The following is a 16194-nucleotide window of genomic DNA, read 5'->3' as shown; positions in this document are numbered from 1 at the left end:
TACAGTGAGGTTGGGAGGGGGGTGAATGGGGCGTGAAAGGGAAGGAAACAAGACTTCTCAAGGAAGATGGACAAACCGTGGAAAAGTAAAAGAAGAAAATAAAGTGATGGACCACGTGGAAGAAAGTTAAAGGTGCTGGTTGGGGTTTTCTTTTATTCTGGGGGCATAAACTGTTGTTTCCGGAAATAGAGGTGATAGGCCATGAACGTTGATGGACCTGAGGTGAGGTGGTGGGTATAATAATAATTAAAAAAAAAAAAAAAAAAAAAATTTAAAAAAAAAAAAAAAAAAAAAAAAAAAAATTTTTTCTTGTGTGGTATAGTATAAGGATGTGTTATTTTTTCGGCCAAAGTGGCTAAGGATTGTGTTAAGGCGGTGGGCCGGATAGTTTTGTTCTTTTTTTTTGTATATAGGTATGCATGGGAGTATGATTGAAGAAGTGAGTGGTGTGTGTGTGTAAACGGGGGTTTTTTTTTGTTTTTCATGTTTTTTTTGAGTAGGTTCCTGCTGGGGGTCCCAAGCTGCAAAGCTTGGACGGAGAACTATGATGAAGGCATGGACCCTTTTTTGCGGCGTAAGCTTTGGTTCTTATCTTATGGTTAATTTTGAGTTTTTGTATGTTATTTCTGTTCTGGAATGTATGTTTGTTTGTGTTTTGTATTTTTATAAATAAAAAAGAGATCCAGCTCCTCCCAGACAGGAAGTGGAGAGGGCGGAGCGCTGCTGAGTTCTCCTGGGAAGGGAGGATTTTCTACCTGGACTCTTTCACCTGCCCCCTTCCCAGGCAAGGAGAGACCTCCCTGGGACTGAGCGTCGGGGCTAAGCCCCTGGCTCCCCCCCCGGCAAGCCTGCTGGGGGTGGGGGGCCCTCTTACCATCAAACAACACCTAGCCAGTCCCAGGGATGGGGAAGAGAAGGACCCAGGGTGGCCAGATGGGAACTCCAGGGACCAAGCCTCCCGGAGGCAGCGACATGGCGGGCCCCCCCCCCGGAGGTGAGGCCTCCACCAGCAGGGGTGCAGCGGGAGCCCCCCTACCATCTGGGGCTCCAGGATTGCGGGGGAGTCGGCTGCAACCTTCGCCTCCCGCATCCACGCTCACCTCGGCGAATACAAGGAGGCCGGTGGTGACCTGATAAAACTCCGGGGGGAGCTGCAGGGAGCCCGGGCTATCGCCAAACAACGGCTCCCTGCAGAGCAAAGAACTGGAGTGGCCGCCATGGTAAAGAACCTGATGAGGGAGGTCAAGGCCCTGGAGGAGAGGAGAGCGGCCATCCTGGACGGCAGCGGTCCCTTCCGGGAAAAGCTCGTTAATGATGACCGGTTTAGGGCCCAAACCGGTGGGCCTCCTGGGGGGTCAGGAGACTCTGCCCAGGTGGGGGAGGAGGAGGAAGATGGCGGGTCATCGGCGCCAGCCCCACCTGAAGACCTGGTGTGCAGCAATGGATCCCAGGTAACATATAGCGGGATTGCCCCTGAGCAAGTGGCTCCCCCACTGGACTCCAGTTACTCGGAGGAAAGTGGGTGCGAGGGGGAGGACGGTGGTGGTAATAGCAGTGAGGGGGGCTGCCTCGTCCTGCAGCAAGTGAGGCAGATCGAGTCCCCAGAGCGGTTTGGCACGCTGCTGTTTGGGGACGAGGTCTGCCCAGAGGACGGGGCAACCGGGAAGAGGAGAAAAAAAAACAAAAAAAAAACTACAGCTAAACCGGCTGAAAAGCTGGTTTTTGCTCCTCTTTCCGGGGCCTCCCTGTCCCGCAGTATGGAACCCGCTGCCCACCCCGGCTCGGGCCCTGTGGTGGGTCCGCAGCGAGGGAGCGGGCAGAGTGATGTGTGCCTGGACTCAGCTGTCATGTCTAGTGGTGGCAGCGGGAGTTCAGGCAGCGACATGGAGGTGGTCGGTGCTGGTGCCAGCGGTGTAAAAGCCGCTGGCGGTACAAGATGTAGTGATGTTCGGGCTCAGTCCCCGGTGGCAGGGGGGGCTGGCCCGGCGTCAGGTACAGCCAGGGCCGCACCTCCGGCGGCGAGTGCTGGGGCTCCTGGGCCCCCCACGAACGGATCCGTTAAATCTGGATCGCCGGTGGGGGTCCAGGGGCCTAAATGGGGCGTACCAACAAGACAGCTCAGGCGGCGCAGGGTGCTGGTAGCCCCCCTATCGGCGCCCGTGGCGAAGGCGGGGTCTCAGGCACGCCGGCCCAGAAATGGGTCCGTGCAGGAGGCTCCGCCACCACTGGGTGACGTGGGGGAGTGGCCGGCCTTGCCCGCCTCGAGCGGTGGGCTCAGAGTGGCGGCGGTAGGGGTCCGTGAGGGGGGCGTGGCCTCCCCGGGTGTCGCCAGGCCTGCAAAGGCTGCGGCATGCGGGGGGGGCGTGTCCTCCTCGGCCATAGTCCCGCCCGCTAAGCCCGCGTCACCCGGGGGGGCGTGGCCTCGCAAGGGGCCGCTGCTCCGCCTGTGGTGGCTGTGGCTGGCGGGGGGGGCGTGGCCTCGGTGGTCGTAGCTCCGCCCGCTGCGCTGACGTCACCCCGGGGGGGCGGGGCCTCGCAAGAGGTTGCTGCCCGGCCTGGGGGGGCTGCGGCCGGCGGGGGGGGCGTGGCCACGGCGGGCCCGCGGCCCTCTGTCCCACCCACCCTTCCCAGCAAAAATACTCAAAGCTTCCAACAAACCCCCAATGCTGGTGGGGAGTTGTCGGGGTCCCCGGCCCACCTACCGTTGTCTGGGGGTGCGGGGGCTCCGGCGCTTCCAGTGGTGCCAGCGGCGGGGGTAAAGAGTGGAGGAGCAGGGCAGGGTGCGGTGCCAGTGGCCGTCCCTGCCCTGAAGAAAATTACTAATGATGACGGAAAGAAAAAAAAAAAAACAGAGCTGGAGAAGCCTGGAGTTGCTGCTGCTCCCAGACCCAACAGGATCACTATGGAGGACAAGATGGAGGTCCTTAAAGGGGCAGCGGCACTCCTGGCCAGCGGCACTGGCCAGCAAGTCAGCCAGGACGCTTCGGGCAGCAGAGGGCCCCCAGCAGGTGGGAGGGAGAATGGCAGGGAAAAAGGAAATAGTAATGTAAATAATAAAGGAAATAGTAATGTAAATAATAGTGGAAAAGATAGTGAGTGTGATAGTGAGTATGAGAGCATGAGTGACATTTTTGAGGAAATGTTTGCGGATGTGGATAGGGATATGAGTGATATGGATGAGGGAGTGAGTGGAGGTGTGAATGGGACTGAAAGGAGTGCTAGTGTGAATGTGGGTGTAGGTGCGAGGGTGAGTGCACATAATAAAGGAGTGACCGGAAGAGTGACTGGGAGAGTGAATGAAGGTGCTGGAGCGAGTGGTGGTGGTAGTGGGGGGAGGGCTGGCCCATCTGCCCCCCCGGCCGCAGGACCCCAACGTAGTTATGCGGGGGCCGCGGCCGGGGGTCGGGGGGGTCCTGGGGGGGTCTCCTCGCCTCCGGGCTCCAGGGACGGCGTTTTGCACCGCCGTTTCCTGGAGGCTCTCAAAAGGGGAGAACGGTCGATTGTGGTAGAGGGGAGGACGGTGGACTTGTCTTTCTGGATAGAGAGACATGGCCTTGCCGCCTTCCAAGAGCAAAGGGAAGGAGGGACTGTTTGGTCTCTCCCTACAGCCGGGCAGGGGCCGCAAAGGAGGAATGTGGTCCGTCTTAGGTGGGGGGGCAATGATGCTTGCCCGCCTAGGAGCAGGGTGGTTGAGCTCCTCCTTAAGATGGGCTTCGGGGTGAACGACATCTTCGCCCTGATACATCCTTCGGCGTCCCGCTTCTTTGACGTCAGTTTCGTGCGGCCAGAGGGGCTTGAGCTCTTCTGGTCGAACTACGAGCTGGTGCGGGAAGAGCCCGGATGGCGAGATTTCTTAGCGCAAGCGGTGTCTCGCCAAAATTCCGTCAAGCGAGTGACCGTAGTTACATGTAACGAGTCTCTCGCAGGCGTGGACATCATGATGTGGCTTTCTCGTTACGGGGAAGTCACTGAAGTCCCCAAAAAAAATCGGGACGAATTCGGCATTTGGTCGGGGGGCTGGACCTTCATGGTTAAGTTGAAGGTTTCCGGCGGCACGGTCACCCACATCCCTTCCTCGGCGTTCCTGGGAAGGGACAGGATCCTGGTCTTCTACCAGGGGCAGCCGAAGGTCTGCCACAAGTGCGGCGACCCCACTCACTTCAGCGCAAGCTGCAAGGTGCAGAAATGTGCCTTGTGTGGTGGGGTGGGTCATCTCGCCGCCTCGTGTAAAGATATTCGCTGTCACCTGTGTGGTGACCTAGGCCACCCTCTTAGCCGCTGCCCTCGCTCCTTCTCCAATGCCGCCACGGGCCCGGTGGGGGGAGACCGTGAGGGAGAAACCCCTGGCGGTGTCCCTGCTGCCGTGGCGGGTGGTGGTGGAGGGGAGGGGGCTAGGGGACCAGTGAGGAAAGGCATTGTCAAGGCAAGGGGCCCCGCGTACCAGCGGCGGCAGGAAAAACGCCATGTAGGCGGGGGGCAGGTGGTGTCCCGGGCGACCGGGTCGATGCCTGCTCCTCCCTCCAAGCCCGTGGCAAGAGCCTCTGAGGTCCTGGGGGAGCGTGCGGTAAGAGAGATCAGGAGGATGGAGAGGGAGGAGAAAGCGGCTGACTCAGACGGGTCCTCTCGGTATGAAAGTGTTGAGGAGGATGTCCAGGGGCAGCCTACAGTACCGGGTGACAGACCCAAGCGTGCCAAGCGCAATAAGAAGGGGAGGAAGAAGACTGTTAAGCCTTCAGAACCTCCCCCACCCCCGACCATCAGGGTGCGTACGGAAGGGCCCGCTGACCCCCCTCTGATTGTTCTCTCCAATCGGTTCAGTGTTCTCGGAGGCTCAGATGATGAGCCGCAAGACGGGGATGCTGGGCCGGGGGTACCACCGGAGAGTCCTTCAGGGGATGGTGGAGTCCGTCCCTCAGGGGGCACTGTTCCTCCTGGGGGGGGGACAGACCTGGAACCCGGGGGCGAGGACACCAGGGGAGGGGGGATGGATATGTCTGGGGCATCTTTGAAGAGGAGGATGTCCGACCCCTCCCCAGATGGAGATGATAAGATGGGGAAGAGGCTGGCCGTCCAACTCGATCACCCATGATGGCTGAACTCGCCCCGTTGACGCTGGCGTCTATTAATGTCGCCAGCATAAAGTCAGATGCGGCTCGCTTCACGGCCTACGATTTTTTCTCCCGGATTGAGGCAGAAATGTTATTCTTGCAAGAGACCAGAATAACTGACATGGGGGCCATCCATAAAGCACGAAGGGAGTGGAGGTGCGGGCCCGTATACTGGTCTCTTGCGGCCGAGCCGTATAGCGGGGTGGCGGTCCTTTTTAAGACCGCAGATGTGGAATGCAGACGGGTTACCGAGTTGGAAATGGGGAGGTGCCTGATCCTTGATGTCTTCATGAGGGGACAAGAGCTTCGGCTCATTAACATCTACGGCCCACAGTCAAAGTGGGACCGCAAATGTCTCTTCCTGAGGATCAAGCCCTTTCTTTTTACGAGCCGACAGGTGGTCTTCGGTGGGGACTTCAACACCATTACGAGGTCCCGTGACCGGGGGGGGTCCCGGAGATCGCCTGGCTTATGATAGCGTCGCGTTGAACAGCATAGCCAGTGAGGCTCGCCTGGTGGATGTCCACATCCGGCACACCCCAGGTCACGGGGGTTTCACCTATCATAGGGGTAGCAGTAGGTCTAGAATAGACAGGTTTTTTTTAAAGGAGGACGCCATCTTTTCCGCTGTGTCCGCCGTTGAGGTGGAGTTCTCCGACCACTGTCTAATTTTCTTTTCTCTGAATGTTGCAGAGACTCCTCGGATGGGAAGAGGGCTGTGGAAGCTCAATTCGTCCCTGCTGGAAGAAGCGGAGGTGAGACAATCCTTCGAGGATTTTCTTCAGAGCCAGGTACCGCTGTTGGATCTCTGTAGTAGTAAGTCAGAGTGGTGGGAGATCTTCAAAAAGCGGGTGGCAGGTTTCTTCCGCCAGCTCTCGAGCCTCAGGTGCTTGAACAGGCATCGCTTGTACCGGGCCCTGGGGAGGAAACTCGAGCAGCTTGTCTCGACTGGAGGTGACCGCGAGGAAATCTCCAGGGTGAAATCTTTACTCAAGAGGTGTCAGTATGATAGGCACACATCTTTGGTTTTTGAGAGGGATTTCGGGAAGTACCGCTCGCCCGACCCTTACAGAAACTGCAAGATGTCAGTGAATTGTAAGATGGTGACTGGACTGATTGACAGTACAGGGTCCCTGAACAGATCCAAATCAGGGATCTTGGAGGTGGTCAGATCCTTTTACTCACACCTCTTGGAAAAGAAGGATCTGGATCGGGACAGGATGTCGGCTTTCCTGGCCGAAGCCGTCCCTGAGCCAGGGGGTGATCCCGCTCTTGATGTTTTGGCAGAAGAAATCAGGGAAGAGGAAGTTAGACTGGCCATTGATGGGCTTCGGCCCAAGAAATCGCCAGGTCCGGATGGCTTAACATCCGAGTTTTACAAGACTTTTAGGGACTCCTTGGTCCCCCTCTTGACAGGGGTATTTAATGAGTGTCTTTCCTCGGGCACTCTTCCCGAGTCAATGAGGAAGTCAGCCCTCATTATCCTGTCAAAGGGTAAGGATCCGTCCCGTATCGAGAATTGGCGTCCCATAGCGCTTCTCGATACGGACCGGAAGGTTCTGGCCAAGGTGCTTTTTAATCGGCTGGTGAAATTTGCACCCCGGCTCCTTTCGGGGGCCCAGCACTGCTCTGTTCCAGGCCGCAGTACTTTTAGTGCTGTACTCGGTGTCCGAGAGGCAGTGGAGCGGGGTAGGGCAGGCCACTGGAAGGGGTACTTGCTGTCCTTAGACCAGGCGAAGGCCTTTGACCGGGTCAACCATGAGTACCTCTGGTCCGTCCTTTTGAGGTACGGTCTGCCCGGGAGGTTTGTAAATTGGTTAGAGACCTTATACCAAGGGGCTGAGACTTTTCCGCTGGTGAACGGTTGGTCAGGTCACCCTTTTGAGGTGGGTTCTGGGGTCCGTCAGGGCTGTCCGCTGAGCCCGCTTTTATACGTGTTCGCGATTGATCCCTTCCTGAGGAGGGTCGATCGTGGACCGTTGGCGGGAGTCGGGATGGACCAGGCGGGCTCTGGGTCTTCTCTGAGGGTGGTGGCGTACGCCGACGATGTTTCCCTTTTCGTATCCTCGAGAGGGGAGGCGGACTGGGTTATGTCGGAGGTGGTGCGCTACTCGGAGGCATCCGGATCCATGATCAACCGGGACAAGTGTGAAAGTCTCTGGCTGGGAGGGGGAGATCCTAGTTTTGGTCTCCCGGACACCCTCCCAGAGCCTCAGGCCACCGCCAAAATTTTAGGCATCAGTTTTGGCCCCGGGGACTACCCCCAGCAAAATTGGGAGGGCAGACTGAAGATCGCCGCCCAAAAGGTGGACCAGTGGAAGGGTTGGACTTTAACCCTGAGGGAAAGGGTTGCTCTGGCCAAAGGCTATTTGCTACCTTTGTTAATCTATCTGGGCAGTGTGTGCATCTTGCCAGAGCCCCTCTGGACACGGGTTTACAGCCTGTTCTTCCAACTGTTATGGGGGAACAGGCTCAACCTAATTAAGAGGGAGGTCACATACCGCACGAGGAGACTAGGCGGGTTGGGTATGGTCAACCCAGTGGTGTTCCTGGTAAACACCTTTGTCAAGATTAATATTGCAAACCTCTGGCAAGAGAGGGCTCCTCCGTGGGTAGTCTCCTGTCGGGGTTGGCTTCGGCCTTTCTTCCAGGAATGGGAGACAGGAGGGCGAGTGAAGGACCTGCGTACACCTCATGGGCATCTCCCGGCTAACGCTACCCCGGTTCTGAAGGTGATCCGCCGGTGGGGTCTGGGAATGTGGGAGATCAGGACCATGTCGAGGCAATGCCTTGACAGAAGGGTCCTGATGACCCATTTCCAGAAGCCCCTGGCCCTTAGGGATTGCCCAGGCCGGGATCTGGAGGTCGGGCTGGGGTTGTTAAATTCCAAACGGATCCCCATGAAGTTTTGGGACTTGGCCTGGCGCTGCTTTCACGGGAGACTGTATGTAAGGGACAACCTGAAGTACAGGAACTCTGATGATCGGGGTTGCCCCCGGGAGGAGTGTGGCGACGTGCTGGAAAGCATGGAGCACTTCCTGCTTCATTGTCCCTTTAATACAGAGGTCTACAACAGGGTGGGTGCTTCCATACGCTGGCCGCGGCTGGCGTCCCTCTCCTATGCAGAGTGGGCCTATGGGGCATTCAGAACCCTGGGTGGCCGGGACCCGTGCACTTTATTCCTAGTTAGTGTAGTGGTTAGGTTCTACACTTGGAATGCACGGTGTTTAGTTTCGACGCAGCAGAAATCCCTCCCAAGGGACGAGGTTGTAGGCAACATCTTGGGTGACCTGGTGAAGGTCCGTTCTCTGGAGTTTGAGAGGTTGGGTACGAGGAAGGCCTCTCAACTTTGGAGAGGTCTTTCCTTTTAAGATCGTACTCTAGGGAGAGCTAGGCCCGTGTGAATGAAGTAGGGGCAGCATAAGTTCACCTGGGTGTGATAGGGACAGAAGTAGGGGTAGATAGGGACAGGGAGGGACAGGCACTGAGGGTCAGATAGAGAGTTAGTCATGTTAAGTTAGGTAGAATAGGGATAGAGAGGGTCAGGTAGGGACAGTTTCTTTAGGGACAGTAGTAGGGACAGTTTTTAGTATTCTTTAGGGACAGGATGAATGCGTTAGTTAGGGAGAGGGCCTCAAGAACTCCCTTCCTGGTGGTGGGCTGGTGCATGTCACAGTAGCCTTTTGTTTTGAAGACATTTCAAATGGATATTGGGCTTGCAGGCACTGAACTTGGGTCTGCAAGGGTAAAGTAAGGTGTTAATGAGTGTTAATGTTAATAAAGATATGGTAGTTATGTGAAGGTTTGTATATACTTGTATATATTTGTGTGTTGTATCTGTACTTAGGGAAAAATAAGTCGTTATCACAGTAGTGTGCTATTTTATTTAGTTAGGAGTGAATGGGGGGGTACAGTGAGGTTGGGAGGGGGGTGAATGGGGCGTGAAAGGGAAGGAAACAAGACTTCTCAAGGAAGATGGACAAACCGTGGAAAAGTAAAAGAAGAAAATAAAGTATGGACCACGTGGAAGAAAGTTAAAGGTGCTGGTTGGGGTTTTCTTTTATTCTGGGGGCATAAACTGTTGTTTCCGGAAATAGAGGTGATAGGCCATGAACGTTGATGGACCTGAGGTGAGGTGGTGGGTATAATTATAATTAAAAAAAAAAAAAAAAAAAAAAAAATTAAAGAAAAAAAAAAAAAATTTTCTTGTGTGGTATAGTGTAAGGATGTGATATTTTTTCGGCCAAAGTGGGTAAGGATTGTGTTAAGGCGGTGGGCCAGATAGTTTTGTTCTTTTTTTTGTATATAGGTATGCATGGGAGTATGATTGAAGAAGTGAGTGGTGTGTGTGTGTAAACGGAGGGTTTTTTTTGTTTTTCATGGTTTTTTTTTGAGTAGGTTCCTGCTGGGGGTCCCAAGCTGCAAAGCTTGGACGAAAAAAGAAAGTGGTTCCTTTGAACTATGATGAAGGCATGGACCCTTTTTTGCGGCGCAAGCTTTGGTTCTTATCTTATGGTTAATTTTGAGTTTTTGTATGTTGTTTCTGTTCTGGAATGTATGTTTGTTTGTGTTTTGTATTTTTATAAATAAAAAAGAGATCCAGCTCCTCCCAGACAGGAAGTGGAGAGGGCGGAGCGCTGCTGCTGCTGGTGGGATCGCTGCTGAGTTCTCCTGGGAAGGGAGGATTTTCTACCTGGACTCTTTCACCTGCCCCCTTCCCAGGCAAGGAGAGACCTCCCTGGGACTGAGCGTCGGGGCTAAGCCCCTGGCTCCCCCCCCGGCAAGCCTGCTGGGGGTGGGGGGCCCTCTTACCATCAAACAACACCTAGCCAGTCCCAGGGATGGGGAAGAGAAGGACCCAGGGTGGCCAGATGGAAGCTCCAGGGACCAAGCCTCCCGGAGGCAGCGACATGGCGGCCGCCCCCCCCGGAGGTGAGGCCTCCACCAGCAGGGGTGCAGCGGGAGCCCCCCCTACCATCTGGGGCTCCAGGATTGCGGGGGAGTCGGCTGTAACCTTCGCCTCCCGCATCCACGCTCACCTCGGCGAATACAAGGAGGCCGGTGGCGACCTGATAAAGCTCCGGGGGGAGCTGCAGGGAGCCCGGGCTATCGCCAAACAACGGCTCCCTGCAGAGCAAAGAACTGGAGTGGCCGCCATGGTGAAGAACCTGATGAGGGAGGTCAAGGCCCTGGAGGAGAGGAGAGCGGCCATCCTGGACGGCAGCGGTCCCTTCCGGGAAAAGCTCTGTAATGATGACCGGTTTAGGGCCCAAACCGGTGGGCCTCCTGGGGGGTCAGGAGACTCTGCCCAGGTGGGGGAGGAGGAGGAAGATGGCGGGTCATCGGCGCCAGCCCCACCTGAAGACCTGGTGTGCAGCAATGGATCCCAGGTAACATATAGCGGGATTGCCCCTGAGCAAGTGGCTCCCCCACTGGACTCCAGTTACTCGGAGGAAAGTGGGTGCGAGGGGGAGGACGGTGGTGGTAATAGCAGTGAGGGGGGCTGCCTCGTCCTGCAGCAAGTGAGGCAGATCGAGTCCCCAGAGCGGTTTGGCACGCTGCTGTTTGGGGACGAGGTCTGCCCAGAGGACGGGGCAACCGGGAAGAGGAGAAAAAAAAACAAAAAAAAAACTACAGCTAAACCGGCTGAAAAGCTGGTTTTTGCTCCTCTTTCCGGGGCCTCCCTGTCCCGCAGTATGGAACCCGCTGCCCACCCCGGCTCGGGCCCTGTGGTGGGTCCGCAGCAAGGGAGCGGGCAGAGTGATGTGTGCCTGGACTCAGCTGTCATGTCTAGTGGTGGCAGCGGGAGTTCAGGCAGCGACATGGAGGTGGTCGGTGCTGGTGCCAGCGGTGTAAAAGCCGCTGGCGGTATATGTAGTGATGTCCGGGCTCAGTCCCCGGTGGCAGGGGGGGCTGGCCCGGCGTCAGGTACAGCCAGGGCCGCACCTCCGGCGGCGAGTGCTGGGGCTTCTGGGCCCCCCACGTGCAGATCCGTTAAGTCTGGATCGTTTATGGGGGTCCAGAGGCCTAAAAAGGGCGAGCTAGTAAGATCTCAGCTCAGGCGGTGTAAGGTACTGGTGGCTCCCCTATCGGCGCCCGTGGTTAGAGCGGGGTCCCCGGCGCGTCGCCCCAAAAAGGGGTCCGTGCGGGGGGCGCCGCCGCCACTGGGTGACGTGGGGGAGTGGCCAGCCTTGCCCACCTCGAGCGGTGGGCGCAGAGTGGTGGCGGTGGTCCGTGGGGGGGGCGTGGCCTCCCCGAGTGTTGTGCGGCCTGCAGAGGCTGTGGCATGCGGGGGGGGCGTGTCCTCCTCGGCCACTGTCCCGCCCACTAAGCCCGTGTCACCCGGGGGGGCGTGGCCTCGCAAGGGGCCGCTGCTCTGCCCGTGGTGGCTGTGGCTGGTGGGGGGCGTGGCCTCGGCGGTCACGGCTCCGCCCACTGCGCTGACGTCACCCGGGGGCGGGGCCTCGCAAGAGGTCGCTGCCCAACCTGGTGGGGCTGCAGCCGGTGGGGGGGCGTGGCCTCGGCGGTCCCGCGGCCCTCTGTCCCGCCCACCCTTCCCAGCAGCGTGCAGCAGACCCCCAATGCTGGTGGTGAGTTGTCGGGGTCCCCGGCCCACCTACCGTCATCTGGGGGTGCGGGGGCTCCGGCGCTTCCTGTGGTGCCAGCGGCGGGGGTGGAGCGAGGAGGATCAGGGCAGGGAGCGGTGCCAGTGGCCGTCCCTGCCCTAGAAAATAATGGAGAAAATAATGATGATGACGAAGTGAAAAAAAAAAAAGAGCTGGAGAAGCCAGGAGCTGCTGCTGCTCCCAGAGCCAGCCGGGAGCATATTCTGAGCCTCCAATACATGGAGGCTCTTAAAGGGGCAGCAGCACTCCTGGCCAGCAAGGACACCGGCCCAGGACTGGCACAAAGAGGGCCCCCAGCAGGTGGGGGGGTGAACTGCAATGTAAATATTGATGTAAATAGTAATAAGAGAAATGTAAATAGTGGTGTCACGGGTGTAAGTTTGAGTGAAAGTGAGTATGAGAGTGATATTTTTGAAGAATTATTTGCAGATGTGAGTGGAGATGTGAGTGACATGGATGAGGGAGTGAGTGCGAGTATGAATGGGCCTGAAAGGACTAGGGGGAATGCTGGAGTGAATGCAGGAGTGAGTGCCAGGGTGAATGTCAATAGTAAAGGAATAAATGGGAGAGTGAATGGGAGAACAACTGGTAGAGTGAATGAGGGTTCTGGCACGAGTGGTGGTAGTGGTGGGAGGGCTGGCCCGTCTGCCCCCCCAGCCGCGAGGCCCCAACGTAGTTATGCGGGGGCTGCGGCTGGGGGTCGGGGTAGTCCTCAGAGTGGTTCCAGGGTGGTCTCCTCGCCTTCGGGCTCCGGGGACGGCGTTTTGCACCGCCGTTTCCTGGAGGCCCTCAAAAGAGGGGAGCGATCGATAATTGTAGAGGGGAGGTCGGTGGACCTGTCTTTCTGGATAGAGAGACATGGCCTGGCCGCCTTCCAAGATCAAAGGGAGGGAGGGACTGTTTGGTCTCTCCCCACAGCCGGGCAGGGGCCGCCGAGAAGGAATGTGGTCCGTCTTAGGTGGGGGGGCAATGATGCTTGCCCGCCTAGGAGCAGGGTGGTTGAGCTCCTCCTTAAGATGGGCTTTGGGGCAAATGACATCTTCGCCCTAATACATCCTTCGGCGTCCCGCTTCTTTGACGTCAGCTTCGTGCGGCCAGAGGGGCTTGAGCTCTTCTGGTCGAATTACGAGCTGGTGCGGGAAGAGCCCGGGTGGCGAGACTTCTTAGCGCAAGCGGTGTCTCGCCCAAATTCCGTCAAGCGAGTGACCGTGGTGACATGTAACGAGTCTCTCGCAGGCGTGGACATCATGACGTGGCTTTCTCGTTACGGGGAAGTCACTGAGGTCCCCCAAAAAAATCGGGACGAGTTCGGCATTTGGTCGGGGGGCTGGACCTTCATGGTTAAGTTGAAGGTTTCCGGCGGCACGGTCACCCACATCCCTTCCTCGGCGTTCCTGGGAAGGGACAGGATCCTGGTCTTCTACCAGGGGCAGCCGAAGGTCTGCCACAAGTGCGGCGACCCCACTCACTTCAGCGCAAGCTGCAAGGTGCAGAAATGTGCCTTGTGTGGTGGGGTGGGTCATCTCGCCGCCTCGTGCAAAGACATTCGCTGTCACCTGTGTGGTGACCTGGGTCACCCTCTCAGTCGCTGCCCTCGCTCCTTCTCCAACGCCGCCGCGAGCCCAGCGGGGGGTCTCCGTGAGGGAGAAACCTCTGGCGGTGCCCCGGCTGCTGTGGCGGGTGGTGGTGGGGGGGAGGTGGCTGTGGGACCAGTGAGGAAGGGCAATGCTGCTAAGAGGGGCCCCGCTTATGAGCGGAGGCAGTTAAAACGCCAGGGGGACAAGGGGCGGGTGGAGACTCGGGCAGCCGGGTCGATGCCTGCCCCTCCCTCCAGGCCCGCGGCAAAAGCCTCTGAGGTCCTGAGGGAGAGTGAGGTGAGAGAGGAGATCAGGAGGATGGAGAGGGAGGATAAAGCGGCTGACTCGGATGGGTCCTCTCAATATGAAAGTGTTGATGAGGTAGTCCAAGAGCAGCCTACAACATCGGGTGGCAAGGGCAAGCGTGCCAACCGTAAATCGGGGGGGAAGAAGGCTGGCAAGCCCTCAAAATCTCCCCCGCCCCGACCGTCAAAGTGTGCACGGAAGGGCCCGCTGGCCCCCCTCTGATTGTTCTCTCCAACCGGTTCAGCGTCCTCGAAGGCTCAGGTGAGGAGCCACAAGATGGGGACGCTGGGCCGGGGGCGCCACCAGGGGGTCCTTCAGGGGATGGTGGAGTCCGTCCCTCGGGGGGCACTGTTCCTCCTGAGGGGGGGACAGACCCGAAGTCCGGAGGCGAGGACACTGGGGGAGGGGGGATGGATACATCAGGGGCATCCCTAAAGCGAAAGGTGTCCGACCCCTCCCCAGGTGGAGGGGATAATGGGGTGGGTAAAAAATTGGCCATCCAACTCGATCACCCATGATGGCTGAACTCGCCCCGTTGACGCTGGCGTCTATTAATGTCGCCAGCATAAAGTCAGATGCGGCTCGCTTCACGGCCTACGATTTTTTCTCCCGGATTGAGGCAGAAATTTTATTCTTGCAGGAGACCAGAATAACTGACATGGGGGCCATCCATAAAGCACGAAGGGAGTGGAGGTGCGGGCCCTCATACTGGTCTCTTGCGGCCGAGCCGTATAGCGGGGTGGCGGTCCTTTTTAAGACCGCAGATGTGGAATGCAGACGGGTTACCGAGTTGGAAATGGGGAGGTGCCTGATCCTTGATGTCTTCATGAGGGGACAAGAGCTTCGGCTCATTAACATCTACGGCCCACAGTCAAAGTGGGACCGCAAATGTCTCTTCCTGAGGATCAAGCCCTTTCTTTTTACGAGCCGACAGGTGGTCTTCGGTGGGGACTTCAACACCATTACGAGGTCCCGTGACCGGGGGGGTCCCGGAGATCGCCTGGCTTATGATAGCGTCGCGTTGAACAGCATAGCCAGTGAGGCTCGCCTGGTGGATGTCCACATCCGGCACACCCCAGGTCACGGGGGTTTCACCTATCATAGGGGTAGCAGTAGGTCTAGAATAGACAGGTTTTTTTTAAAGGAGGACGCCATCTTTTCCGCTGTGTCCGCCGTTGAGGTGGAGTTCTCCGACCACTGTCTAATTTTCTTTTCTCTGAATGTTGCAGAGACTCCTCGGATGGGAAGAGGGCTGTGGAAGCTCAATTCGTCCCTGCTGGAAGAAGCAGAGGTGAGACAATCCTTCGAGGATTTTCTTCAGAGCCAGGTACCGCTGTTGGATCTCTGTAGTAGTAAGTCAGAGTGGTGGGAGATCTTCAAAAAGCGGGTGGCAGGTTTCTTCCGCCAGCTCTCGAGCCTCAGGTGCTTGAACAGGCATCGCTTGTACCAGGCCCTGGGGAGGAAACTCGAGCAGCTTGTCTCGACTGGAGGTGACCGCGAGGAAATCTCCAGGGTGAAATCTTTACTCAAGAGGTGTCAGTATGATAGGCACACATCTTTGGTTTTTGAGAGGGATTTCGGGAAGTACCGCTCGCCCGACCCTTACAGAAACTGCAAGATGTCAGTGAATTGTAAGATGGTGACTGGACTGATTGACAGTACAGGGTCCCTGAACAGATCCAAATCAGGGATCTTGGAGGTGGTCAGATCCTTTTACTCACACCTCTTGGAAAAGAAGGATCTGGATCGGGACAGGATGTCGGCTTTCCTGGCCGAAGCCGTCCCTGAGCCAGGGGGTGATCCCGCTCTTGATGTTTTGGCAGAAGAAATCAGGGAAGAGGAAGTTAGACTGGCCATTGATGGGCTTCGGCCCAAGAAATCGCCAGGTCCGGATGGCTTAACATCCGAGTTTTACAAGACTTTTAGGGACTCCTTGGTCCCCCTCTTGACAGGGGTATTTAATGAGTGTCTTTCCTCGGGCACTCTTCCCGAGTCAATGAGGAAGTCAGCCCTCATTATCCTGTCAAAGGGTAAGGATCCGTCCCGTATCGAGAATTGGCGTCCCATAGCGCTTCTCGATACGGACCGGAAGGTTCTGGCCAAGGTGCTTTTTAATCGGCTGGTGAAATTTGCACCCCGGCTCCTTTCGGGGGCCCAGCACTGCTCTGTTCCAGGCCGCAGTACTTTTAGTGCTGTACTCGGTGTCCGAGAGGCAGTGGAGCGGGGTAGGGCAGGCCACTGGAAGGGGTACTTGCTGTCCTTAGACCAGGCGAAGGCCTTTGACCGGGTCAACCATGAGTACCTCTGGTCCGTCCTTTTGAGGTACGGTCTGCCCGAGAGGTTTGTAAATTGGTTAGAGACCTTATACCAAGGGGCTGAGACTTTTCCGCTGGTGAACGGTTGGTCAGGTCACCCTTTTGAGGTGGGTTCTGGGGTCCGTCAGGGCTGTCCGCTGAGCCCGCTTTTATACGTGTTCGCGATTGATCCCTTCCTGAGGAGGGTCGATCGTGGACCGTTGGCGGGAGTCGGGATGGACCAGGCGGGCTCTGGGTCTTCTCTGAGGGTGGTGGCGTACGC

This window comes from Dendrobates tinctorius, unplaced genomic scaffold (genome assembly GCF_039654945.1).
Source record: "Dendrobates tinctorius isolate UK_male_01 unplaced genomic scaffold, ASM3965494v1 ptg000158l, whole genome shotgun sequence".
NCBI lineage: Eukaryota > Metazoa > Chordata > Amphibia > Anura > Dendrobatidae > Dendrobates > Dendrobates tinctorius.
Note: the sequence above shows the minus strand (reverse complement) of the source record.